This window comes from Microcaecilia unicolor, chromosome 14 (assembly GCF_901765095.1).
Source record: "Microcaecilia unicolor chromosome 14, aMicUni1.1, whole genome shotgun sequence".
Taxonomy (NCBI): Eukaryota; Metazoa; Chordata; class Amphibia; order Gymnophiona; family Siphonopidae; genus Microcaecilia; species Microcaecilia unicolor.
In genome coordinates this window covers 54,862,876-54,890,805 of record NC_044044.1, presented here as the reverse complement: position 1 = coordinate 54,890,805, position 27,930 = coordinate 54,862,876, and the positions used below count along the sequence as shown (strand labels likewise).

At 46.0% G+C, this 27,930-nt stretch overlaps 1 protein-coding gene across 8 annotated transcripts in view; it reads left to right on the top strand.

Annotated features, from left to right (window-relative positions):
• Positions 1-27,930, top strand: part of CADM3 (cell adhesion molecule 3) — a 656,955-nt gene that overhangs the window by 183,098 nt on the left and 445,927 nt on the right. For 6 of the 8 annotated variants that reach the window (XM_030187818.1, XM_030187813.1, XM_030187816.1 and 3 more), the window contains one exon: positions 22,054-22,088. The exons of the other annotated variants lie outside the window; for them this stretch is intronic. The gene's annotated coding sequence lies outside the window, so the exon portion shown is untranslated. The remainder of the gene's footprint in view (positions 1-22,053; positions 22,089-27,930) is intronic. 8 annotated transcript variants of the gene reach the window in all.

Here is a 27,930-nt window from a genome sequence, read left to right as displayed (position 1 = left end):
TGAGCTGGCCTTATAGACATAACAGCAGTGCAGAGGGGCAGCTAGTGGTCTGTGAAATGGACTTCACATAAGGGACCCAATTTTAAATTCCATTTAAACCCCTTCATATTGTATGGGAGGCCCTCCAGGAACAGAGAAAAACTACTGTATCTAAAGGTCGACTACTATAGTTGGTTGGATCTCCTTTTTATAATATCTAATACTATCCCTCCACTTCAGTCTACCACTATCAAGTCTAGTATGCAACCATAACCTCTCTATGGGCCCTTTTACTTAGCTGCGAAAGGGTGTACATGTGTACAGCGCGCACCAAATCGGCACTACCGCCTGGCTAGCACTTGAGACGAGCAGCAGTTCCAAATATGGTGTGGCACTGAATCACGTGGTAGAAAATAATTTTCTGTTTTCTACAGTGGTCCACTTACTTGGCTGTAAACAGCAGTTGGCGAGCTGCATGTTTACCGTGTGGATAGTGCATGAGACCTTACCACTAGGTCAGTGGGTGGCGGGAAGATCTCAGGCCAAAAATGGATGCATGCTGGTTTCAACTTTAGCGCATGTCCATTTTCTGGCCCCTTAAAAAATGCCCGTTCTCCTGGACGTGGTAAAAAATGGTCCAGCAATACCACAGGCCACTTTTTACCGCAGCTTAGTAAAAGGACCCCAATAGGCTTATTTTCGAAAGAGAAAGACGCCCATATTTCAACCCAAATCGGGAGGTGGGCGCCCAAATTGGTATAATTGAAAGCCGATTTTGGGCGCCTCCAACTGCAGTCTGTCACGGGAACGAACAAAGTTGACGGGGGCGTGTCGGAGGCGTGGTGAAGGTGGGACTGAGGCATGTTTATCAGCCGAGGAGAGTGGGCGCCCTTGGCCAATAATGGAAAAAAGAAGGGTGGCAGTAGCGAGAATTTGGGCTGCTTTTTTTGGACCCTTTTTTTTTTCACAAACTAGTCCCAAAAAGTGCCCCAACTGCCCAGATGACCACCCGAGGGAATCGGGAATGACCTTCCCTGACTCCCCCAGTGGTCACTAACCCCCTTCCACCAAAAAAAAAGAACTTTTACAACTTTTTTTTCCCAGCCTGTATGCCAGCCTCAGATGTCATACCCAACTCCATGACAGCAGTGTGCAGGTCCCTGGAGCAGTTGTTAGTGGGTGCAGTGCACTTCAGGCAGGTGGGCCCAGGCCCACCATCCCCCCACCTGTTACACTTGTGGTGGTAAATGGGAGCCATCCACCCCCCCCCCCAAACCCACTGTGCCCACATGTAGGTGCCCCCCTTCACCCATAACATAGTAACATAGTAGATGACGGCAGAAAAAGACCTGCACGGTCCATCCAGTCTGCCCAACAAGATAACTCATATTTGCTGCTTTTTGTATATACCCTACTTTGATTTGTACCTGTGCTCTTCAGGGCACAGACCGTATAAGTCTGCCCAGCACTATCCCCGCCTCCCAGTCACCAGCCCCTCCTCCCAACCACCGGCTCTGGCACAGACCATATAAGTCTGCCCAGCACTATCCTCACCTCCCAACCACCGGCTCTGGCACAGACCGTATAAGTCTGCCCAGCACTATCCCCACCTCCCGATCTTGACTAAGCTCCTGAGGATCCATTCCTTCGGCACAGGATTTCTTTATGCTTATCCCACGCATGTTTGAATTCCGTTACCGTTTTCATTTCCACCACCTCCCGCGGGAGGGCATTCCAAGCATCCACTACTCTCTCCGTGAAAAAATACTTCCTGACATTTTTCTTGAGTTTGCCCCCCTTCAATCTCATTTCATGTCCTCTCGTTCTACCATCTTCCCATCTCCTGAAAAGGTTTGTTTGCGGATTAATACCTTTCAAATATTTGAACGTCTGTATCATATCACCCCTGTTTCTCCTTTCCTCCAGAGTATACATGTTTAGTTCAGCAAGTCTCTCCTCATACGTCTTGTAATGCAAATCCCATACCATTCTCGTAGCTTTTCTTTGCACCGCTTCAATTCATTTTACATCCTTAACAAGATACGGCCTCCAAAACTGAACACAATACTCCAGGTGGGGCCTCACCAACGACTTATACAGGGGCATCAACACTCCCTTTCTTCTGCTGGTCACACCTCTCTCTATACAGCCTAACAACCTTCTAGCTACGGCCACCGCCTTGTCTCACTGTTTCGTCGTCTTCAAATCCTCAGATACTATCACCCCAAGATCCCTCTCTCCGCCTGTACCTATCAGACTCTCCCCGCCTAACACAAACGTCTCCCGTGGATTTCTATTCCCTAAGTGCATCACTTTGCATTTCTTTGCATTGAATTTTAATTGCCGAACCTTAGACCATTCTTCTAGCTTCCTCAGATCCTTTTTCATGTTTTCCACTCCCTCCCGGGTGTCCACTCTGTTACAGATCTTAGTATCATCCGCAAATAGGCAAACTTTACCTTCTAACCCTTCGGCAATGTCACTCACAAATATATTGAACAGAATCGGCCCCAGCACCGATCTATGGTACTGGTGTAGAGTTGTGGGGAGTGGGTTTTTTTTTTTTTGGGGGGGGGGGGGGATTTGGGGAACTCAGCACCCAAGGGAAGGGAGCTATGGACTTGGGAGGTATTTTACTGTTTTTTTTTACTTTTTACAAGTGCCCTCTAGGGTGCCCGGTTGGTGTCCTGGCATGTGAGGGGGACCAGTGCACTACGAATCCTGGCCCCTCCCATGACCAAATGCCTTGGATGTGTTCGTTTTTGAGCTGGGCGGCTTCGGTTTCCATTATCGCTGAAAACTGATACCGCCCATCTCAAATCCGCCCAAATCCGATGCATTTGCCCAGCACCAACCGTATTATCGAAACAAAAGATGGACACCCATCTTTTTTGAAAATACGGTCTGTCCCGCCCCTTCGCATACCTGTCCTCGGAGATAGTCGCCCATGGAGATGGGCGTCCGCGTTCGATTATGCACCTCCTAATTTCCTACATTCCAGGGTTTTTTTTTTAAGTTTAACTCAGAAGTAAACCATGGTGAGATGGTGACTACCTTTCTAACATACTTCAGTGGGGCTACTTGGCTAATGTCTTAAATATTGAGCCAGCATTGAATTTAAATTTATGCATATCACATCACAACTTCTTTTCCATAAACCTTCCCTGTCCTCAAAATGTGCTTGATCTCCCTCCAGTACAAAAAAAGTAAAGGGCCCTGTTTACTAAGCAGTGCTAAGGGTGTGCTAGCATTTTTAGTGCATGCTAAACACTAAAATCACCCATAGAAACATATGGGTGACTAGCGTTTAGCGTGCACTAAAAACACTAGTGTACCTTAGTAAACAGGGCCCAAATTCTAGTGATCAGACCAGATTAATAGTGAAATAGATAAATCAACAACCTTATCTAGTATTGGTCAAAGTAGATGTCAATAAATATGGCCTGAGTGAGAGACCATTCAAGATCTTTAAAGTGATTTGCTAAACCATCATTAACAACATCCAGATATAAATTAAAATCACCCAATATAACACTATTCTGAAAATGTACACGATGCATAATTCTTCCACTAAATATTTTAATGAATTCATTGTGGAGGACTAGCCTAATCATCAGACCACCAATCTTGACATCCAGAGGTTGCCGGTTCTAATCCCACTGCTGCTCCTTGTGACCTTGGGCAAGTCACTTAACACTCCATTGCCTCAGGTACAAAATTAGATTGTGAGCCCTCCAGGGACAGAAAAATACCCAGTGTACCTGAATGTAAATCACCTTGAGCTACTACTGAAAAAAGATGTGAGCAAAATCTAAATAAAATAAATAAATAAAAATTGTACGATCATGGATTTGATATATTAAAAAGACACCAACATCTTAGTTGTTGGAGAACCAGTACCAACCAATAAATATTCCAACCCTTTCTCCAACGATGATCCATATAATTAATATTTAACCAACTTTCATACATAATAGAAACTCTCCCGCTTTCTGGCCAACTCAAGGACAGTGCAAAAGTGTATAACCAGGTGAACAAATAACATTCAGTCTGGGGTCTTCAGCTTCCATCAGCCATGTTCCTTTTGCTTAAAGGCTTTTTTTTTCCAATAAATGTTTGTTTCAAAACTCTAATTCTGGCCTGGTCTGAGTTTTTGAGTGCTGGTGAAGAGTGGAGAGCGTGGATTAATTTGCTAACAACCTCTCCTACTGGTCCGGACCTGGATCCAAATACAGTATCCAGTGATTTACATGCCTCAGAGATCTCATCGTTTCCATTTGAAAAGCAAGACAAATTGTTACTCCAGGGGGGGGGTATTGTGTCTGCTGGCCCTGTGGTTTGTTGTACAATGGTCAACCATTGCATAAGATTAAAACACATATTGGGGGAACACAGTAACATTAAGACTGCAAAATTGGAGGTTTGTTTAACATCTCATTGGCTGGAACACAACCATACAGTTGTGGATTTGCGATTCATGGTACTGTAGGTTACCTTTGATCGGAGAGGGGGGGGGTTCCCTTGCTGAGATTCTGGTTCACAAAGAACAGTGATTCATTTCTCAAGGAATACCTTACAACCCTATGGACTTAATAAGGATATTGAATGGGTGTGATTAGGATTGAGGAATATGTGTGGGCATCATTTGAATAATTTGGCTCTTTAAATTTGCTTCTGCGCACTTGCTGGTTAAGCATCTGAGACAGAAGTTTGAGTTCATTGTTTGTATTTCTTTAGTTTTGTGAAGATGTTTAGATTTGTTTGCTATTAGGTTAGTGTGTTGAGATTTATATTATTTTGGTTCAATAGGTTCCCTTTTGAAAATGCAATACTGCTAAACTCAGCCAGAGTCAAGGGGACATTCATGAGTTATGGTAGTGCTGGGAGCGTTAAGCTTCTGGATTCAATGTTTGGGGATACGTGACAGGTGAACCAGAATAATGTGAAGCGTCAGTCTCAAATAGGGCAAGTCTGTAAAAGGAGAAGTCATCTAAATATGATCAGATAAATATTACGCTTTCAGTGGGGGATAATTTGCATATTTATAATCTTTTAGTTTTGTACATTTGTATGGTTCCATTATTGTATATCAATCTTGCATGTAGATATAGCTATAGCATTGTGAGTTGTATAATTTTTAAAAGTATGATCTGTGTTTGGTTAAACAATATGTCCGGAGAGGCAATAAACATAGTAAACATAGTAGATGATGGCAGAAAAAGACCTGCATGGTCCATCCAGTCTGCCCAAGAAGATAAATTCATATGTGCTACTATTTATTTGTACTGTCCTCTTCAGTGCACAGACCGTATAAGTCTGGCCAGCCCTATCCCCGCCTCCCAACCACCAGCTCTGGCACAGACCCTATAAGTCTGCCCAGCACTATCCCCGCCTCCCAACTACCAGTCCCGCCTCCCACCACCAGCTCTGGCACAGACCGTATAAGTCTGCCCAGCACTATCCCTGCCTCCCACCACCGGCTCTGGCACAGACCGTATAAGTCTGCCCAGCACTATTCCCGCCGCCCAACCACCAGCCCCGGCACAGACCGTATAAGTCTGCCCAGCACTAGCCCCGCCTCCCAACCACCAGCTCTGCCACCCATTCTAGGCTAAGCTCCTGAGGATCTCTTCCTTCTGCACAGGATTCCTTTATGTTATCCCACGCTGTTTGAATTCCGTTACCGTTTTCATCTCCACCACCTCCCGCGGGAGGGCATTCCAAGCATCCACCACCCTCTCCGTGAAAAAATACTTCCTGTCATTCTTCTTGAGTCTGCCCCCCTTCAATCTCATTTCATGTCCTCTCGTTCTACCGCCTTCCCATCTCTGGAAAAGGTTTGTTTGCGGATTAATACCTTTCAAATATTTGAACGTCTGTATCATATCACCCCTGTTTCTTCTTTCCTCCAGGGTATACATGTTCAGGTCCGCAAGTCTCTCCTCATACATCTTGTAACGCAAATCCCATACCATCCTCGTAGCTTTTCTTTGCACCGCTTCAATTCTTTTTACATCCTTAGCAAGATACGGCCTCCAAAACTGAACACAATACTCCAGGTGGGGCCTCACCAACGACTTGTACAGGGGCATCAACACCTCTTTTCTTCTGCTGGTCACACCTCTCTCTATACAGCCTAGTAACCTTCTAGCTACGGCCACCGCCTTGTCACACTGTTTCATCGCCTTCAGATCCTCAGATACTATGACCCCAAGATCCCTCTCCCCATCCGTACCTAGCAGACTCTCACCGCCTAACACATACGCCTCTCTTGGATTTCTACTCCCTAAGTGCATCACTTTGCATTTCTTCGCATTGAATTTTAATTGCCAAACCTTAGACCATTCTTCTAGCTTTTTCAGATCCTTTTTCATGTTTTCCACTCCCTCTGGGGTGTCCACTGTGTTACAAATCTTAGTATCATCCGCAAATAGGCAAACTTTACCTTGTAACCCTTCAGCAATGAATATGGCAACTCTAAGTGAGGGTCCATTTCATTAAACACTCGAACCAATACCGGGGCCAGGAATTTGCTATACTTTTTGTAAAATTTATTTGTGTACCCATCGGGACCCGGTGCTTTCCCATTCGGCAGGTCCTGGATGGCCCATTGTACCTCTTCTAAGGTGATTTCGCTTGATAATGCCTCTGCCTCCATAGCTGTCACCCTCGGGAGTACTGCCTGTGTTAGATATTCCTGGGTTTCTTGTGGTGTTGCTGTTTCTTCAACCTGGTACAACCCCTGATAGAATTTATAGAAGGTGTCCTTAATTTCTTCAAGTTTGAAGGAATGTCAAGTGTTCAATGATGGTTCCTCTGGTTCAACCAATCAACTGCTGAGGTTGTAATGGTTTGAATACATATCAACTGAGCACATTTCCGTTTCACTATTATTATTTATTAATTTATTTGATTGTTGAGATATTAGCTTTAGGACACTGCGCTTATTATTTTATTTTTAAGTTAAATTTTAATGTCAGGAAGTGCAGAGTGAGGCACTTGGGGTGCAGAAATCTAAAAGAGATGTATGAGAATAGGAGGAGAGAGACTGATAAGCACAACTCAGGAGAGGGACCTTGGGGTGATGGTAACTGAGGATCTGAAGGTGATGAAATAATGTCACAAGGCTGTGGCCACAGCTAGAAGGACGCTAGGTTGCATTGAGAGGGGTATAACCAACAGAAAAAAAGAGGTGTTGATGCCTCTGTACAAGTCATTGGTGAGGCCCCATTTTAGTTTTGAAGGCCATATCTTGCTAAGGATGTAAAATGACTTGAAGCAATTCAGAAAAAAGCGACCAAAATGGTATGTGGTTTGTGTAGCATGACATATGAGGAGAGACTTGATGACCTGAACATGTATACCATGGAGAAAAGAAGAGACAGGGGCGATATGATTCAGACATTCAAATATTTGAAAGGTATTAACCTACAAAGAAACCAATAGGTTGCAAGGGGACTGACTCAGGAATAATGTCAGGAAGTACTTTTTCACAGAGAGGGTTGTAGATACCTGGAATGCCTCCGATGGAAGGTGGTGAAGATGAAAATAGTAACGGAATTCAAAAATGTGTGGGATAAACACAAAGCAATCCTGTTTAGAAGGCATAGAACCAAACAAGTTTAGCGGTGATTAGATGGCAACACCAGTAACTGGGAAGTGAAGCCAGTGTTGGGCAGATTTCTATGGTCTGTGACCTGATCATGGCTGTACAAATTCAGTTTCAGTAACTGGACAGATAGGTCAGTGCTGGGCAGACTTCTATGGTCTGTGCCCTGAAAATGGCAACGACAAGTCAAATCAAGATCATATAGAGGGACATAATCGAAAGGGACGCCCAAGTTTTGCTGAGGGTGTCCTCGCAAAACGTCCCAATGGAGGGGCGGGGAAACCCTTATTATCGAAACAAGAGGGATGTCCATCTTTTGTTTTGATAATACGGTTGGGGACGCCCAAATCCTGAAATTTAGGTCATCCTTAGACTTGGTCGTTTCTGATTTTCAGCGATAATGGAAACCAAGGACGTCCATCTCAGAAACAACCAAATGCAAGCCCTTTGGTCGTGGGAGGAGCCAGCATTTGTAGTGCACTGGTCCCCCTGACATGCCAGGACACCAACCGGGCACCCTAGGAGGCACTGCAGTGGACTTCAGAAATTGCTCCCAAGTCCATAGCTCCCTTACCTTGTGTGCTGAGCCCCCAAAACCCACTACCCACAACTGTGCACCACTACCATAGCCCTTAAGGGTGAAGGGGGGCACTTAGATGTGGGTACAGTGGGTTTGTGGTGGGTTTTGGAGGGCTCACATTTATCACCACAAGTGTAACAGGTAGGGGGGATGGGCTTGGGTCCGCCTGCCTGAAGTGCACTGCAGTACCCACTAAAACTGCTTCAGGGACCTGCATACTGCTGTGATGGACCTGAGTATGACATTTGAGGCTGGTGAAAGATATTTTTGAGGGTGGGAGAGGGTTCGTGACCACTGGGGGAGTAAGAAGAGGTCATCCTCGATTCTATCCGGTGATCATCTGGTCAGTTCAGGCACCTTTTTGTGCCTTGGTCGTAAAAAAACAGGACCATGTAAAGTCGTCCAAGTGCTCGTCAGGGATGCCCTTTTTTTTCCATTATGGGTCACGGATGCCCATGTGTTAGGCACGCCCAATTCCCGCTTTTGCTACGCCTCCAACACGCCCCCCCCCCCCCCCCCCCCCCCCGGTGATCTTTGGTCGTCCCTGCGACAGAAAGCAGTTGGGGATGCCCAAAATTGGCTTTTGATTATACTGATCTGGGCGATCCTTCTCTTTCAAAAATGAGCCTGGTAGTATAGTATCACATCATACTATACTATGAGTTTATCTTTTTGGGCAGACTGGATGGACCATACAGGTCTTTATCTGCCATCATCTACTATGTTATTTCACACCATTCCATGTTTTGATGTTTAGTTTTGTCAGTCTTCAGTATACCAAGTAACCATTCTGTTTCTCGGTTTTTGCAGTATAGGGCTCCTCTGTAAATTAGACACAGTCCCCCCCAAAATTCAGCAGGTGGTGGTGAGCATTTTGCTGCCCACTGCCGACATTATTTCCGGATATTCAGTGTTGGGCTCTGTACGGGCTTTGGCATTGAATAATTGGGGGGGGGGGGGGGGGGGGGTTGAGCAGACTAACACATAGCTGGCTAAGTCAATATTCAGCTCTTGCCTGCATAAACTAAATCACTTAAAAATAGAATTGCTATTTATGATGCCCGATGTAAGCTGTTTACTTATGCAGCGAGTGGCTGAATATTGGCACTTAACCTGACTTCGCCCCTTGAATGCCCACAAGTTAGCCGATTTTGAATTTGGCACTAGTTTTCAGCAAAGATAACTGGTTAAGTGCTGCTGAAAATGACCGTATAGTTGCAAACAAGCGATTTAACTGGTCGGCGGCCATTCCCGGGCAATTAAATTGTTTTGAATATTGGCCGGAGTGGTGTCAATATTCATCTCACCAATGTGTCCATCCTCTGAGCCCTCCAGTCTTATAGGTAACAGGCTTTATATCCCTGTGTCCGTCCCCTGAGCCCTCCAGTCCTACCGGTAGCAGGCTCTATCCCTGTGCCCATCTCTTGAGCCCTCCAGTCCTAGAGGTGACAGGCTTTGTATCCCTGTGTTCCATCCCATCATCCCATACAGTTGTTCAGTGCCCTCCCCTAGCCATTGCTTTCATTACATACAATAGCCCAATAGCACTTGATACCTGTTCATTTTTTTTCTGAAGCGTCTGTCACAGATGAGAATGTCCTCTTAAGGGGATCCTAATGAGAGATGGGTGTGACTGATCTTCATTGTGCTGAGCCCTTTCGGCTTTATTTTATGTATTTTCATCACAGAGAATTTTACCTGTTGATTTTAATATGCTGAAAAGGCAGGGGAGACCTAGTTCCTCCTTGTCCCTCTTTGAGCACCCCTTTTCAGATCACAGTTGTTGAACGAGTGACAAAAGAGTGAGATCCAATGTAAAAAAAACACACAAAAAAAACAAAAAAAAAATCACAAAAGGCCTACAAGAATGGAACAAACTCAGCACGGACCATGTTTTGGCATGTCCTCAGGGGTCAAAGTGAATGATTACTCTAGATGCTAAATGTTGAAAGGTACTAGAAAAGCCCTTTATAGAAGTGCTGCTAAAAGCAATCAGTTATCTAATAAAAAAAATGCCGAAGCATCCCTGAACTTAAAAGCTGCTCATACTCAGCAATTCAAATCAGTGGCTTAGCAAGACAAATCACCATAGTGAATGCTGTGATGGTAGTTCCCACCCTCAGCAGGTGCCATTTCCAGCACTACAAAAATATTTTGTATTTTTGTTGTGCTGGGGCTTACCTGGTGGTAATCAGAGCACAGGAGCCCTTACCATCACCTAAATGGGTGACAGTAAGGGCTCCCCCCAGAAATGGGCACACACCAATCTCTGTGATTAGTGCAGGGCCATTTCCTTAAAAAAAAAAAAAAAACCCAGCCTTTTACCCACTGCAGTAAAAGGGGGCCTTGGTGTGTGTCAAAAACACATACCAACGCTACTGCAGGCCCCTTTTTACCATAGCTTGGTAAAAGGGGCCCAAAGTTAGGAGCATAAATCCTTTGAATAATGGTCCCTTGGAGTTTTCCTGATCTCTGCAAAGCTTCACAGGAGCAGAGGAAAATGTTATTGCTCTGCGGAAGTTTTAGCTCTTGACGCTTCTTTCCTTTTACAGTTTCCTTGCAAATGTTTGGCTTGAAATCAGAATAAACAGAGGCCCCCTGATATTCAAAACAATTTAACCAGCCAGGAACAGCTCCTGGTCGGTTAAATAGAGTTTAAGTGCCTAACCATGGATATTCAGCGCTAAACCGGCTATGTTGAGCTGTCAAAACAGGCTGCTTAAATATCAGGCCTGTCTTTGACCACTAAAAGGTTAATCGGTTAGTGCTGAATATCGGCATAGCCAGTTAACTTTTTAGTGGCTGCAATAAACCTGGATAGTCAACACCAGTCGCTAGAAACGGCCCAGAATTGAATATCCAGGCTTAGTGCCGATCACTTATGCGGATTGCCTTCCACGGGTTGAATATCGGCCCCAATGTCTTCTTTGATCTTATTCAACTTTGCTTTCCTGGTCTCTCATAGAGTAGTATCATTGCAGGGTTGGGTTGGAGCTAATCCTTTTCAGCTGAGAAAATGAGGTACCCCTTCTCTAAGAGACCCTTTTGCTAAAGTTTAGCATGTGCTAATGCATATTATCAGTGGCTCATAGGTATAAAATAGGATGCACAGCATTTTGGGGTCCTTTTACTAAAGGGTTGTCACGTGGCAACCCAGAACTACCACTGGCCCAACGTGGCTCCCGACGGTAATTCCACCTTCAGTGCATACCATTTCTGGGGCTATGAAAAATACCTCTATAATTTCTAGCACAGCGTTAACCCAGCGGTAATCAGCTCTGCCCGATTACTGAGGGAGCCCTTACTGCCAAAAGGATGAGGCCTTCACAAGTGATGTCCAATATCTATACAAAAAAGAGGAAGCAAACTCCAAAAACATCCATCTATACTTTTTTTTTTTTTTTTTACTTTAAATTTTTTATTAAGTCTTTTGAAATATCTTTAAACACTTGTAACAATAAGACCATACAGTATATATCCACTTATGTTTCCATTTCTTCTCAAAGTCTCAACATCTTGACTGTCCAATTAACTTATATAACTTACATTGACACATCTTGTTAATTGCTCACATCTCAAAATACAATACCCTCCAACCTTGTTCCTCTCTATATTGTCCCCAATTTTACTTTCCGCCTGTCTGTCACAGGTGGTGGTGGGACCAATCATGCCCCCCATCTTTTCTCTATCCCTCCCAACCCCCCCTCCCTCTCCGTCAACCCTGAAAAACTATTTAACTTCCTATCACATCCCTTCAAATATTTATGGGATGTCACAGTGCAGATTAGATGGACTTTGCGATGGCAATAAGTTTCTTTTCTGTGTCGATACTCAGAGAATCACATCACTCAAGAATTCAACTTTTATGTTTTGTTTTGTTTTTTTTTTTCCCCTTTCTCTTCCCCCCCCCCCCCCCCCCAGAGACCCATCTAAGGATGCATTGGTCACTTCTCTTAGGTTGTACTGTTTTTTTTTTTTTTTTATTTTTTTTTTTTTTATTTATACTTCAAGTTCTTATTTTATTTTACAACCTTTGAAAACCCTTTGAAACATTTGTGTAAACAGTCCAACGAGTATTCACCTCATATGGATCCATTTCTTTACATCTTCCTACTATATTGGCTATCTCGCTAGTTTTTTTTTTTTTTTTTAATTTTATAATCACTTTAACACCTCTTACTATTTTCACTCCATTCTTTTATTACCATTCCTCCCATCCATTTTCCACTCTATACTATTTCCATCTTTATTTTTGCTCCTTAACTAACACTAGGTGAAACCCACTTTACCCCCCTATCTACCCCCCCCCCCTCCCCCCCCCCCCCGTCAGTCCATTTGTCCTGAGTCAATCCCTCCCCCCCTTCCTACCTATCCCCTCTCCCTGGAATGTGTCCTCGTCCCCTTATAATCCCTCAATCATTTGTTGCAGTCTTGCCCATCCCCTTTTTCTTCGAAGCTCACCCTCCCTTCTGTATACTGTTAAGAGTTCCATATGCCACAAAAGTCTCACCTTGATCTTCCAATCCTCTATTTTCGGGGGGTCTACAGATTTCCAGCAGCGCGCGAGGAGGCACTTAGCCGCTGCCAGTCCCCACCGCATCAATTTACTCTCCTCCCACTCTTCTCGCTCATTATACATTCCTAATAAGCATTGTCGCGGCCCACACACCAAGGATATTCCCATCGTGCGGGCCAGCGCTCTCATTACCGCCTCCCAAAACGGTACCACCCTCCCACATGTCCACCACACATGTAGAAATGTGCCTTTCTGGCTTTTGCATCTCCAACACATGTCCGATGCTCCTGCATACATCTTGTTTAGCCTCTCTGGGGTATAGTACCATCTTGTAAGAACCTTGTATGCGTTCTCCTGTATTAGCGCACAAACCGAGGCTTTTTGTACTTCCCCACATATATTTTCCCATTCCCTCTCTGTAAATTGGTATTTCAGATCCCTCTCCCAAGCTTCCTGAAATGGGTATTTTTTATCCTCAGCCCCTTGGAGAAATCTGTATATAACCGATATGGGTTTTGGGACTCTCCCCAGTACTATCCACAGATTCTCTAAACTTTCCTTATCCCTGGGGTGTCCCTTCTTCCACCCCTCTTTATCCATAAAGTGTTTTAATTGCATATATGCAAATCTCTCTGCCTCCGGGATCCCATATCGGGCTGTCACCTCTTCTAAACTCATCATTCCACTCCCATGCAGAGCGTCCCTAAATTTCACCACTCCCTTCTGCTCCCATCTTGCAAATGCTGCATTTTCCCTGCCCGCCCGAAACTTGGGTTCCCACCTTATAGATGCCATAGACGATACTCCTTCCGTCCACCCCCACCATTTCCTTATTCTCCCCCACAATTCTAATAGGTGCAATAGATATGGACTCTTGTCTCCCTGCTGCCCTTTCCCTATAGAATCCGTTGTCCACAGTAGTGATCTCAGGCTTCTTTGTGGCCAGTATGACTGTTCCACCTGTACCGCCGGTTTCTTTATCCCCCTTTCCCAATCTAAGATCATCCTCATTTGACCTCCCCAGTAATACCACTCCAGATTTGGGACTGCTCTCCCTCCCCTCCCCACTTCACCCCATAAAATTCTCTGCGCCAGTCGCGGTTTCTTATTTTCCCATATAAACTTCATTAAGGAACTTTGCAATCTCCTAAGAAATGGCTTCGGTACTGCTACAGGCAGCGCTTGAAATAAGAACAATATGCGCGGGAGCACATTCATTTTAATCACCGCCATTCTCCCACACCAGGAGAGCCTTTTATTTTTCCATCTCATCAAATCATTCCTAATCTGCTCCTGCAAGCGGCCGTAATTAAGTTGAAATACTCTATTTAAGTTCCCTGGTATCTGTATCCCCAAATATCTAAGTTTATGTGGTGTCCATTTAAATTCATACCTCTCCCTCACCATTGATTCTTCCTCTTTATGTAGTGATATTCCCATGATCTCGCTTTTTTCCATGTTTATTTTCAACCCAGCATATCTACCATACTCTTCAAAGATCCCTTGAATCACCGATAGCTTCTCCCCCGGGTCCTTCACATACAATAACATATCGTCCGCAAATAACGCTATACGGTGTTCTCTCTCCCCTCTCCTCATCCCTTTCAGCTCCGGATGCACTCGTATCTTTTCTGCTAACGGCTCTATGTATAAGGCAAACAAAAGTGGGGACAGCGGGCACCCTTGTCTAGTCCCCCTACTTATTGGGAAAAAGGCAGAATACCCCCCATTGATATTCAAACTGGCTCTCGGGCTCCTATATAAAGCTTCAATCCATAAACTAAAGTTTCCTCCCAGCCCCATCCTATCCAGCACCTCCCTCAAAAACCCCCAGTTTACCCTATCAAACGCCTTTTCCGCGTCCATTGATAATATTGCCATTCCCCCTTCCATTTTTTGAGCTTCCCATAACAAATGCAGCGTCCTCCTAATATTATCCCCCACTTGCCTCCCTGGGATAAATCCCGCTTGATCCATATGGATCAGTTTCGGTAACAATCTATTCAACCTATTTGCTAACACTTTAGCAATAATTTTAGCATCTACATTTATTAGGGATATGGGTCTGTAGGACCCGCACCTAGTCTGATCTTTTCCCGGTTTGGGTATGACCACTACTCCCGCCTCCATCATGGAACCTGGAAGCTCCTCGCCCTCTAGAACTCCATTTCCCACCCTCATTAGCATAGGGCTTACCAGGCTCTCAAAGTATTTATAAAATCGGGCCGTATAGCCATCTAGCCCTGGGGCCTTTCCATTGGGAAGGTTTTTAATAACCCTCTGTATTTCTCCTAGTCCTATAGGCTCCCCCATCCTTTTACTCTCCTCCTCGCTTAATTTACGCAGTGGGACCTGATTTAAGTACCGAACTATATCCTCCCGCTGTTCCCCTTCCGGTGCAGTATACAGTTCCTTATAGTACTTTAAGAATTCTTCTTCAATATCCTTATCGGTATACCGCCACCCTCCCTTCTCGTCTTTATTTTCTGTATTGTTGATTTGCCCCTCCTAGCCCTCAAACATCTGGCCAGCATTGCACTTGATTTGTTAGCAAATTCAAAGTACTGCTGGCGCATGCGCGTTCTCATATATTCAATCTCCTCCATCTGTGCCCGGTCCATCTCCCCCCTGATCTTTTTAAGTTCAGCCCATACCTTTGCGGAGGGATTTCTCTGGTGGGTCTTTTCTAATTTATTCATTCTCCTTCTTAACAACATCATCGCCTGCCCCCTCTCTCTTTTCTTCCTCGCCCCCCCATTTGATCAATACTCCCCTCACCACTACCTTCATTGCATCCCACAAGGTCCCATCCTTCACTTCCCCTGTATCATTGATTTTCCAATATTCCTGCATAGTGGCCTGCACCTCCTCCCTCACCTGCTCCTCCCCCAAAAGAGATTCATTCAATTTCCAGATCGTGTTTCTCTTCCCGTAGCCCCATCCCTGCAAACTAAGCCATATAGGCGCATGATCAGAGATGTGTATAGATTCTATTTCTGCCTCTGTTATCATCTGTACCCCGTTGCGGTGCACCCACAACCCGTCTATTCTTGTATAGGAGTTAGCTGCATGGGAGTAAAAGGTGTATCCCCGCTGTATGCCATGTGTCAACCTCCAACTATCCACCAATTCCAACTGTCGCAAGAATCTCTGAAGTGCCTTTCTTCCCGAGCTTGATTGATATCCTCCACCCCCCGAGTGGTCCAGCCGTGCATCTGGGGCTATATTGAGATCCCCTCCCATTATCACCTGTCCCCTTATGAATCCTTGGATCTCGTCCCACAGATTCTGGAAAAACTCTCCATGTCCCGTGTTGGGGGCGTAGATGTTGATCAAAGTTATCTCCCTTCCCTGTATCTGACCCCTTAAGGCCACGCATCTCCCTGTTGTATCTTTAAATTCCTTTTCTGTTGTTATCCCGCTTGTCTGTCCTATCAATATGGCCACTCCCCCCACCCTCCTCCCCCCTGTAGCTTGGTGCGTCACTACCTCTTTATACCTTTTTCCTCTGAGCAGATAGCAATCCCTGGGTCTCAAGTGAGTCTCCTGTAGCATCACCACCTCCCATCGCAACCTGTTTAGTTCCTTCATTACCCTTGCTCTTTTCCCTGGGTTATTGAGCCCATTGACATTCCAGGATCCTAACCTCATTCCTTTCCCCATCCCCCCCCTCCCTCCCAAAATACCCCCCTGGTTCCCCTGTCTTCCCTCCCCTCCTTCCCCTGATTCCCTCCCTCCCTCCCTTTCCTTTCCTTTCTCCGGACCTTTCTTCGTCCGACAATTAGAAAGATCGCTCCGTTCTTACCCCCCGGGCCCCCATACCACCCCCCTCTCTTTTAACTAAATGAATACATATCTCGCCTCCCCCCCCCCCCCCCGAGCCATCCCACCCCCAAACGTTTACCCCACACATAGATCATATCATACATCTCCAGTCTGTCTTCTCTCATTGTCCCTTATAGTTTCAGGAGGCGCCTTTGTCAGATTTCTTCCCTCTGTTGGTCACCATCTGCCATGCCGAATCTGCTCTTGGCTCCTCATTCTCCGGCAGCTGTTTCTCCCGAGCTGGTAATCCCTTACATCCCAACATTCTCAGCGTCTCCCATGCTTCTGTAGGTGTCTTCACTTTTCGTGACTTTCCCTCAACTGTAATCCAAATTGCAAAGGGGAAGAGCCAGCGATATCTAATCCCATTAGTTCTCATGTAACTAGTCACTTCTCCCATTGCTCTTCGACGCTGCAGCGTTATTCCTGCCAAATCCTGATATATTCCTATTTTGTAATTTTTCCAATTAATCACCTTCTGTTGCCTGGCCTTTGTCAAAATCCTTTCTTTGATAGGAAAATCCAAAAAACAGGCTATGATATCTCTCGGGGTTGTTCCTCGTTGAGGGCCCGCACTACGGTGTACTCTTTGTAAACTAATGGTCTTCTGCCCTGCTTCACCCTCCGGGTTTAAGACGTATTGACACAGTTCCTGGATCACCGCCTCACAATTGCTGAAAATGTCCAGTTCTGGTATTCCTTTAAACCGCAGGTTATTTCGGCGGGACCTATTTTCCAGGTCCTCCACCTGATCTTTTAACTGCTGGATCTGTAATGCCGATTTCTGGGACTCTACATGTTTCCTCCGAGCTTCAACCTGTACTGTTTCCATCTTCTCCTCTATTTCTTCCACCCGCATCCCCATGTCTTTAATCTCCGTCCTGATCTCTCTGAGTGTTCCCTGGATGTCCTTTCGGTATCCTTCCAGGTCTGCCTTCAGCTCCTTGAACCATGCCACCACATCAGCTTTGGTGATTTCTTCAGAGTTCTCCCCCGTCTCTCTATGGATGTCATCTTCGGAATCCGAGGGGATCGAAACCATTTTTTCTGCGTCCCTTACAGGTCCTGCTGTCTCCTGCTTCGCCTTCCCCGCCTGATCTGCTCCGTATCTGAATTTATCCAAACTCTTTTTTGGTGGCATTCTTTATGTCTCTTTCAGCCAGGCGTACGTTATTAAAAACAATCTCTGTACTCCTGATGGCTGTGCTCCTTGTGTTTCTTATCGCCCCTTGCGTGATAGGAACCTTTATACACCTCCGGTGTCACCTTGAATATTGTCCCCTCAGGTAGTGGATGCTGATTCAATTGTAGTGCTTGACTCTCTGTATTCTTCCCACCACACCAGCTCTCTGGAACCGCTTAATATTCTCCTGTTATCTAGAGTCCAAAGTTAGTATCTCAACTTAAAACAGTAGCTCAACCGGTGTGTGTGTGGGGGGGGGGGGGAAGGGGCTCTTCCCCCGGCAGCTTTAATTCCACTTTTCACTCCCGCTCTCCCTCTCCCCCAGTGCCCTGTGTGTCAGAACATCGCTCTCTCCCCCTCTCCTCCTGCTCGCTTGCTCCACAGCTCGATCCCTTCTCCTTCTATTTTCTGCAGGGTTCCCCCGCTGCCGCTTTGGGCCTGCTCTACTATGACGGGGGGGGGGGGGGGGAGGAGGGGCAGCTTACTTGGGGATCTTACTCCCCTTCTCTCCCGCTTTCACAGCTCCTGCCTTCACCCTACATTAGGGCCACCGCAGGAATTCGCTATTGCTGCTCTCCGCCTACCTCCTTCTCATTGCTCTCTTCCTGAGCGGCCCACCGCGGCAGCGGCCGCCATCTTGAGGATCTCCACGATGCGGTCACTCTTTCCTCTCTCTCTGCTCCGTCGGCGCTTTTTAAATATTGCCGTTCGCCGCCTCGAGTTCCCGCTGATTTCCACCTATGTTTTCCTCTTTGGGTGGTGGTCCCGCTTCCGCGGACCTGGGGGCCTCGTTCGGGGGTCTCACGGAGCTCGGCTCGCGGCGGCCATGTTGTTTTTCGGCTCCACCGGAAGTCACATCCATCTATACTTAATTAACATTGCACCCACTAAACTGTGTTGTTGAAAACTATCACTAAGTAGAAAATGATGGCCAATAGCTACAGGAAGAAATAACAGGTAGAGGAAGTAAGAGAAACCTCAAGGTACAGGAGGATACACAAAATGTAGGGCCTGTAATTGAGTGTGACTCTTCAGTGTATCAGAGGATTCTCAGTAGGTGGTCCCTATAAGCATAACAACTCACCGTACTGGATTCTCTCCGTGGGGATGGAGTGTAAGTGTACACCTCATATAGAAGGAGAAAGAGAGTGAGGTCTGTGAATGAGTGTCATTCATGTGAATGGGAGACTTTCAAAACATTGGACCCCTGATTGTGTACAGTAAAATTCTGATAACTGGAGTCCCCTAACTTATTGTGACCCCTCTCCATATATGGGGAGTCTTAGCAGCGGCGTACCAAGGGCGGGGCGGTGGAGGCAGTCCGCCCCGGGTGCACGCTGCTGGAGGGGTGCAGAGAGCAGCTGGGCACCTGTCGACTCCGCTGGTTCCCTGCTCCCTCTGCCCCGGAACAGGTTACTTCCTGTTCTGGGGCAGAGGGAGCCGAGAGCCGCGCGGCTGCTCCCAGCAGCTAAGAATGCACCCATTGGGGGGGGGGGGGGGGTTGATGCGCCGGGGGGGGAGGGGTGCGAATCGGCGATCCGCCCCGGGTGGCAGCCGACCTAGGATCGTCACTGAGTCTTAGTGTATGGGACTCTGGCTGTCTCTAGCAGGATTCTCAGAAAGGTGGGCCCCTAACTGATCATGAGCCCTCAGAAGTTCCCACACTGTGGAGGACCTGACTGATAATGAGTAGCTGCAATAAGGCACTTCCTCTCTGAGGATAAGTTCATATGAGTAAATACTTTATAAATACATAAGTACATAAGTATTGCCATACTGGGACAGACCAAAGGTCCATCAAGCCCAGCATCCTGTTTTCAACAGTGGCCAATCCAGGTCACAAATACCTGGCAAGATCCCAAAAAAGTACAAAACATTTTATGCTGCTTATCTGATCTGATCCTCTCCACCATTATCCACCCTCTCTGCTGCATATCATCTTATGCTACTACTATAATTAAATTTTGCTGTTTCCAAATTTATCTCACTGTGCATTATACTGACATTTGGTTCTTTAACTATAGTTAGGGCAGAATTAAGGCATAGGTAAATTAGGCACACGTGTAGGGTACAAACGGTTAGGCGGCATCCTCTCAAAGGTGTGTAACTCAGTGGCTCTCAAGGCAGATTTGTGCCCTGGATAAGCATATGTTGGGGGAGAAGGGAATAGAGCCACTGCTGCTTGTCTACTCTTCTCTCTCCCTGGGCTTTGCCCTTCAGTCAGTGAGAAGCATTTCTTACCTGCCGCAAAGCTGCCAAGGGGGCCAAACAACTCAGCAGGAGATTTAGGGTCTGCCCCTAGCTCCACCTATTGCTCCACCCCCATCATAGCTGATTTGCAGCCAGTGGCTATAGGAGTGGTCTCAAGAAACTACTCAAAATTTAAACGTGAAGGCTCAACAGCACTCTGGTTAGAGGAGGAAAGGGATCTCAGCATACTGTGACAAGAAAAACACAAAGTTCTTCTTCTCATAACTCAGAGGCACACAGTGAAAAAGTAATCACTGATCCCAAACCCCCCCCCCCCCCCCCAAAAAAAAAAAAAAAAAAACATTTTTTAAAAATATTTTAACTTGCAAATCAATTTTGTGGTATTTAATAATGAATTTTCTCTTTACATGTTCACTCAAAAGCCCATCTAATATAATCCTGCAGCAAAAATATAAAAATACTTGGGACTTATCTGGGTAATGCAATGTTCGTATAGCAGCCACGATATCCCAGCATAGCACAGTGTGGTCCCGACAGACCCGTTTCGTGGTAGCTTCTTCAGGAAACCCACTGGTAATGGCTGTACTGCTGCTGAAATATCTGCTCTCCTGTTAATGAAGAGCAGGAAATGCCTTTATAAAACATCACCTCCTGCTGCTGTGGGGCATGGGATCAGCAGTAGCAGGAGATGGTGCTTTATGAAGGCACTCCCTGCTGTCGCTGGATGGGAGGCCACTCAGCGGGAGATCCTGATTTCCTGGCGGGAAATGACCTTAGGCAAACAAACACGTAGAATGCCATTATAATGTAAGTACATTTTAAAATTCTCACAAATGGGGCCTTGTGTAGCTCTGACCACAAAAGAAACTGACAGAGGGGGAAGCAGCAGCAGACCTGCCAAGTCTCCCGGAGACTCCCGCTTTCGCAGGTCATTTCCCTCCAAGAAATCAGGATCTCCCACTGAGTGGCCTCCCGTCCAGCAGCACCAGGGAGAGCCTTCATAAAACACCATCTCCTGCTGCTGCCTCCTATTACTGCATTACTGCTCCCCCTGGTGATGGGGTTAGGTATTACACTAGATAATAAAATTGATGTTAGTGAGTCATGGCCGATGATAGGAGTTTCCCAGAAAAGCTCAACGCCAACTGGGAGATTTAACATTAAAATTAAGTTTATTGTAATATTAACAGTAGGATGTTACAAAGTTATAATCCAATAAATATCAACCATACTTTTACAATCTGTTTCGGAGTCTCAGTTACAATACAAGACAATGACATAAGAACCATTACAGATAAGTATAATTACAACTATTCAAGAGAATGTTCTACTAAACTTATTCAGTGAAATTAATTCAAACAACCAAAAAGAAGAACCAACCCTTCGTAGAAGCGCAGAATCAGGGAAACTAAAGTAGGGACGGACACATAGCCTTCTAAAGGTCCTGTTTACTAAGCAGCGTTAAAGGCATGTTAAGATTTTTAACGCACGTTAGCCATGTATACGTGTTAACCATGTTTGTGCCTACTATATCCCTATAGGCGCCTGAGCAGACTTATACGGTCTGTGCCAGAGCTGGTGGTGGGAGGCGGGACTGGTGGTTGGGAGGCGGGGATAGTGCTGGGCAGACTTATACGGTCTGTGCCAGAACCGGTGGTGGGAGGTGAGGCTGGTGGTTGGGAGGCGGGGATAGTACTGGGCAGACTTACACGGTCTGTGCCCTGAAGAGGATAGGTACAAATCAAGGTAGGGTATACACAAAAAGTAGCACATGTGAGTTTATCTTGTTGGGCAGACTGGATGGACCGTGCAGGTCTTTTTCTGCCGTCATCTACTATGTTACTATGTTACATGGTTAGTGCTCGCACTAAGTGTAGGCGTGCTAAAAACACTAACCTACCTTAGTAAACAGGGCCCTAAGTGAAGTCTACAAAAGCACTCCAGAGGCGCTGAACTGTGTTTCAGCTTGCATTACCTGCTTCAGGAGTCATACAACTTTTAGAGTGCTTCTCAAGTTATATCTGTTAATGGTTCACATGAAAAGTCTTCAAATATCCCTTTGTATATAATACCCAAAGTTTGTAATGCAGTCTGATAAAACAGCACAGGAGCCAGATACTTTAAATTCTATTTCTTGTTTTGTTTTACAGGTTCAGAATCCATCCTGCCACAAGCTTTCCAGCAAGTATGTTTTTTATTTCCTTCACTTTTCGCTCTGTGCTCTCTATTTTTTTACACTTCTGTGTATGGTCCTGTCCTGATAGTGCATATGTTCTAAATACCTCAGCCCTTTTATTGTGATCCAACTCTCTTGTGTTGGCTAGCTAGCAGGCCTCATTGGCTTCCAACGATGTCAGGACTCTCACAGGTAGGCATTCCCCTTTCATAGACACCTACTCTCCTGACTTTACACAAGAAGGAAAACCTGTCTCCCTATATGTTTGTTTGTAATTTTTTTGTATATTCTTCTTCACCAGTGTTACAGTTGTCTAACTATACCCTTTAAGAGAAATGGATGATTAGGAACCCTGACTTCTCCCATCCCTTCATCTTTCTACAGTGTTCCTTTATTTCCATGCTCCACATTCACTCTTCACCTTTCTCACTTGTTTACAGTAACCTTTATGTTTCTCTCTGACCTCAGCTCAGTCAGACATTTCTCTGATTTGTACACAAGACTGTTTTCCAACATTGTCAGAACCAAACCTGTCTGACAAGTTCAAGTACAAGACAATGAATGCACAAACAAATGAACCTTCTTTTGTTACTCAGAAATATTTTATTCTTCATAAATAAATGTTTGTTCTTGTATAAGTAAAATTGTCTCTCGCTTTCCAGTCTCAGCTTCACACAGAAAAAGGCCTCTTCTGTTTACCAAAGCCAAATGTGAGCTCAAGAATTTAATTAATACTAACACTAACTCAGTCAGACTTCACCCACCAGAGACAAAACTTTCTTAAAACTAACTTAAATCTGGTTACCCACACAGAGCACATCATCAAACACCCTGCTCACACAGTATTTTTTATCCATCCAACTGTCCAGCATGGCAGCTTATGTTTATTTAAAAATTTCTAAACTGCCTCTTATGACAAGCAGATCTAAGCAGTGTACAGCAGTGGCGTTCCTGGGGGGGGGGGGGGGGGGGTCCGGTCCACTCCGGGTGCACACCGCCGCTGGGGGGGGGGGGTGCCGCACGCCTGTCCTTCGTTCGTTCCATGCTCCCTGTGCCCCGGAATAGGCACGTGCGGCACCCCCCCCCCCCCCCCCCCCCCGCGGGGTGCACCCGGGGGGGGGGGGCGCGCTGCATCCAGGGGGGGGGGGGCTGCACCCGGGGGGCGGGGCGCATCAGTGATCCGCCCCGGGTGTCAGCCCCCCTAGGAACGCCACTGGTGTACAGACTAAAAACAAGGAAAGGAACTCAGGGCCAGATGCACTAAACTTAAAACTTAATGAGCCATTAACGAGCAAGCAGTAAACCGAGGCATGCACTAAAGGCTTCTCCAAGCCATTTTCCAATCACGGTAGCAGCTAATGAAAACGGAATGCAGATGATCCAAAGGCTATTGCAAGGCTATTATAATGAGATGCACTACGGTTTTCCGATCCCCTTACCGTGAAAAAACTAACGGGAGGTCTACACCTCTCATTGGGGCAAATCGGAAGAAAAAAAATGTAGTCAGGGACATCCTTTTTGGACGTCCTTCACCTGGGAACCCCCCCCCCCCCCCCCCCCCCACACACACACCAAAGACGTTCTTTTTGGACGTCCTTTACTAAAAACCTGTGCCACCCAAAAGGAAGACGCCACACCGCTCACCCCCTCCACGGCCTGCTGCAGGAAGGCTCTGATGCAGCTCGATCCTAGCAGGAGAGTGCAGTTGAGGACGTCCATCCAAAAAGACGTCCTTTTTTGCATGTCCTCCCCCCCCCCCCCCCCCCCCCCCCCCCCCCCCCCCCCCCCCCCCCCCCCCCCCCCCAAAATAATAAAAACAGCCTTTTTGGACGTCAGCTGAGAGACCTGGAAGTCTCTTATCTTCTCACCCTTCTATTGAGCACCTTTCCGAGCATCTGGTAGGTCTGTCAGGTCCTTAAACAACAACCTTATTTGAGTTTTTTTTGTAAAATGAGCTGCGGCTGAGGGTGGAGGTGGTACCTTTTCTGACTCTATTTGGACGTCTTTCAATTATGCCCCTCCTCCAGGTCTCTCTCAGCCAATCACAGCGCATTTAGCTGACACCAGTGACAGCTAAACGCGCTGTGATTGGCTGAGAGAGACCTGGAGGAGTGGCATCGGACATGCTGCGGACAGGAGAGAGATTGTTTCCCCAATCCCCGGCTTGCAGATGCGGGATGCAGGAGAGAAGGTGTGCCTCGGCAGAGACGTCCTTCTCGGTCCCCTGCAACTTGCTGCTGGAGGTAGAGCGAAGGGGGCTTGTGATCTTTTACACACACACACTCACATCTCTTGCCCCCTCCCCCCCTTCATTGTTCTGCCTGGAGAGCCAGAGCTGGGTTCAAGGCCACATGTGCTCCTGTCATCATTCACATTTCTGCTCCAAGTGCAATCTGGAGTGGCAGCTCTCCATCTCTGACGCACGTGCCCAGGCTCCTGCTTCCAGCTAGGCTCGGGGGCCTCTTCCACCGCCTCTGTGCAGCAGATGCTTGTCGGAGACGTCCTTTTTTTTTTTTTTTATGAAGGATGTCCATAAAGGATGTCCTTGGCATGCACAGAGCAGCCAACATAACACTTGGCTGCTCTTCGCATGCTTGACCGGCCGACTGGCTGACTGTTTACCGATGGAATAGAGAATGCAAGTGAGCTACAATGAGCAGCTCATTTGCATTCCTTTTCCTTGATGCATGCCCGTTCCTTACCGATTCGCTATGGGAATCGGTAAGGGAAGGGCTCTAACAATTGTCAAATGGTAAAGGAGACCACAAACATTCAAGCTTAGACATCCTTTAAATTATTATTTTTTTTAAATGCAGGAATACCTTAAGAAACTGGAACACTGCACATCCAAATGGCAGATGAAATTTGAAGTAGACAAATGCAAAGTGATGCACATTGGAAAGAATAATCTGAATCATAGTTATCTGATGCTAGAGTCCATCTTAGCAGTAAGCACTTAAGAAAAAGACCTAGGTGTCATTGTAGACAATATGCTGAAATATTCTACCCAGTGTGCGGCAGTGGCCAAAAAAGCAAACAGGATGCTAGGAATTATTAGGAGAGAGATGCAAAATAAGACCAAAAATATTATAATGCCTCTGTATCGCTCCATGCTGCGACCTCACCATGAGTATTGTATTCAATACTGGTTGCCATATCTCAAAAAAGATATAGCAGAATTAGAAAAGGTTCAAAGAAGAGCAACTAAAATGATAGAGGGGATGAAACTGCTCCCATATGAAGAAAGGCTAAAGAGGTTAGGGCTGTTCAGCTTGGAAAAGAGACAGCTGAGGGGGAATATGACTGAGGTCTACAAAATCCTGAGTGGTGTAGAATGGGTAAAAATGAATCGACTTTTCACTCTTTCAAAAAGTACAAAGACCAAAGGACACTCAATGAAATTACATGGAAATATTTTAAAAACAAATAGGAGGAAATATTTTTTCACTTAAAGAATAGTTAAGTTCTGGAACTCGTCGGAGGAGAATGTGGTAACGGCAGTTAGCGTATCTGGGTTTAAAAAAGGTCTGGACAAGTTCCTCGAGGAAAGATCCATAGTCTGTTATATTGAGATGGACATGGGGGAAGCCACTGCTTGCCCTCAGATTAGTAGCATGGAATGTTGCTACTAATTGGGTTTATGCCAGGTACTTGGGACTTGGATTGTCCACTGCTGGAATCAGGTTACTGGACTAAATGGACCATTGGTCTGACCCAGTATGGTTGTTCTTATGTTCTTATGTACTCAAGCAGTGTGGCTAGAGAATCAGCTGCACCCACAAAGGAAATAGTAAATAAAAGAGAAAGATGATCATTGTTTAAAATTAATAAATAAAGTTTGAAAAAGACAAAAAAAAAAAAAAGAAAGAAAGATGATGATCGGTACTGTGGCCATATGCCAGCACAAAAAAGAAGTGATTTAAACCTAAGAAAAGAGTGTTCTAGATGAATTGTTGAAGGAAGATAATTCCATAGTCTCAGAGAGAGGAAAAAGAAAGCAGAATGGCAGGTGGATTCCCAACGCACATTCTTAGGGTTAGGCAAGATCGAACGATTAGAGTAGAGTGAACGCAACAAGCGAGATGGGTTATATGAGGTGACAGCTATGAGGGCTCACCTAGATGGAAAGCTTTATGAGTTAAACTAAGGATCTTAAACGAGATCTGAAAACTAATAGGAAGCCAGTGGAGTTGAGTGAGAAGAGGGGTAATATGGTCAAATTTTTTTAGCTCTACACAAGAGCCTTGCTGCCGTATTCTGGACAGTTTGAAGGCATTTATCCCTCTGTTTACTAAACCGCGCTTGCGGTTGCCGCACACTGATGCTGACACAGCCCATTCACTTTGAATGGGCAATGTCGGCATTGTGGCGCGGCTTAGTAAACAGGGGGATAATTTGAGAATGGGGAAGGCTGGCATAGACTACATTACAGTATTGAAGTCACGAGATAAGAAAGGCGTGACAGGTTGTGTATAGAGCAGAGAAATAGAGAAGATTGTGAAGGAAACAAACTTTCACCTGAGAATCTGACCACGATGCAGCACAGGCTGCACAAAGCCACTGAAGACTGCTTTGCTGTCCTTACTTGCCTGACAAACCCCTTACAAAACACAAATAAAAAAAACACCCCTTTTTTCTTTACCTTGCCAGGGTCTTCCTTTCTACTCCAAACTCCTGATTTTCCTTTGCACTGGCTCACTTTATGCTGCGTGCATCTGCCCACAAGCTGGCAGATGTTCGCCCTGTGGATGGTCCTGGCTTGATTTCTTCTTGTGCAAATGCACACATAGCACTCCACCAATTGCCCCCTACCTGGCTCCAAAAATATTCAGGGAAGTCTTTCAGGCCTTTCCTCAGCTTTCACCAGTGTCTCCTGACTCCACTCCTGCCCCTGATACAGGCTGGCTCAGACTAGGCCTGTTTGGGCACAATTTGAGATTCTTTCCCTCTGCGCAGATGTCCAGCCAGGCCGAAGCCCCAAACTCTCCATCTCCCCTCTGCCGTCTTCAGCCACAACTAATGCACCTCTCCTTCCCTGGCTCTCTCTCACGTTGCCGTCCCCCAAACCGCCAGCATCTGCATGGCCTGAGTATCCCTGCTCCTGCTCTCTCCCTGCTACAACCAGGATCTCATGCACACATACACACGCACACAACTACGGGGTCTGCAGCGGGAGTTACAGCATCAGCCTGCCTCTGCCGCCAGACCCCAACCATCGATGCCTCTGAGGTAAATTTTCTTTAAAAAATAAATGTAACCCTGTAGGGTTACATTAACTCTACATTAGCCAGTTAGGTCTAGATTTTATATATCATACCTAAAAAAACTGTGCCCCCCCCCCCCCCCCCCCCAAAAAAAAAAAGAATATGCCTATACCTACTTCTAGATTTAGGTGTACTTTATAGAATACTAGTAAAAAAGGCCCGTTTCTGACACAAATGAAACGGGCGCTAGCAAGGTTTTCCTCGGAGTGTGTATGTTTGGGAGAGTGTATGTGAGAGTGAGTGTTTGAGAGTCAGAGTGAAAGTGTGAGTCCAATCCATGCTCCTCTGTTACCTGGCCCCTCCATTCATCCCTATCCAGCAATTTCGCTGTCTCCCTGAGGCCTGCCCTGCAATCCATATGCATCCATGGCCATCTGTTCCCTCCATTCATCCCTATTCAGCAATTCCCCTCTCCCTGAGTCTTGCCCTTCCAATCCATGCTCCTTTGTCATCTGGCCCCTCCATTTTTCCCTATCCTGCATTTCCCCTCTCTGCCTGAGGCCTGCTCTGCAATCCATATCCATCCATGGCCATCTGTCCCCTCCATTCATCCCTATCCAGCAATTCCCCTCTCCCTGAGTCCTGCC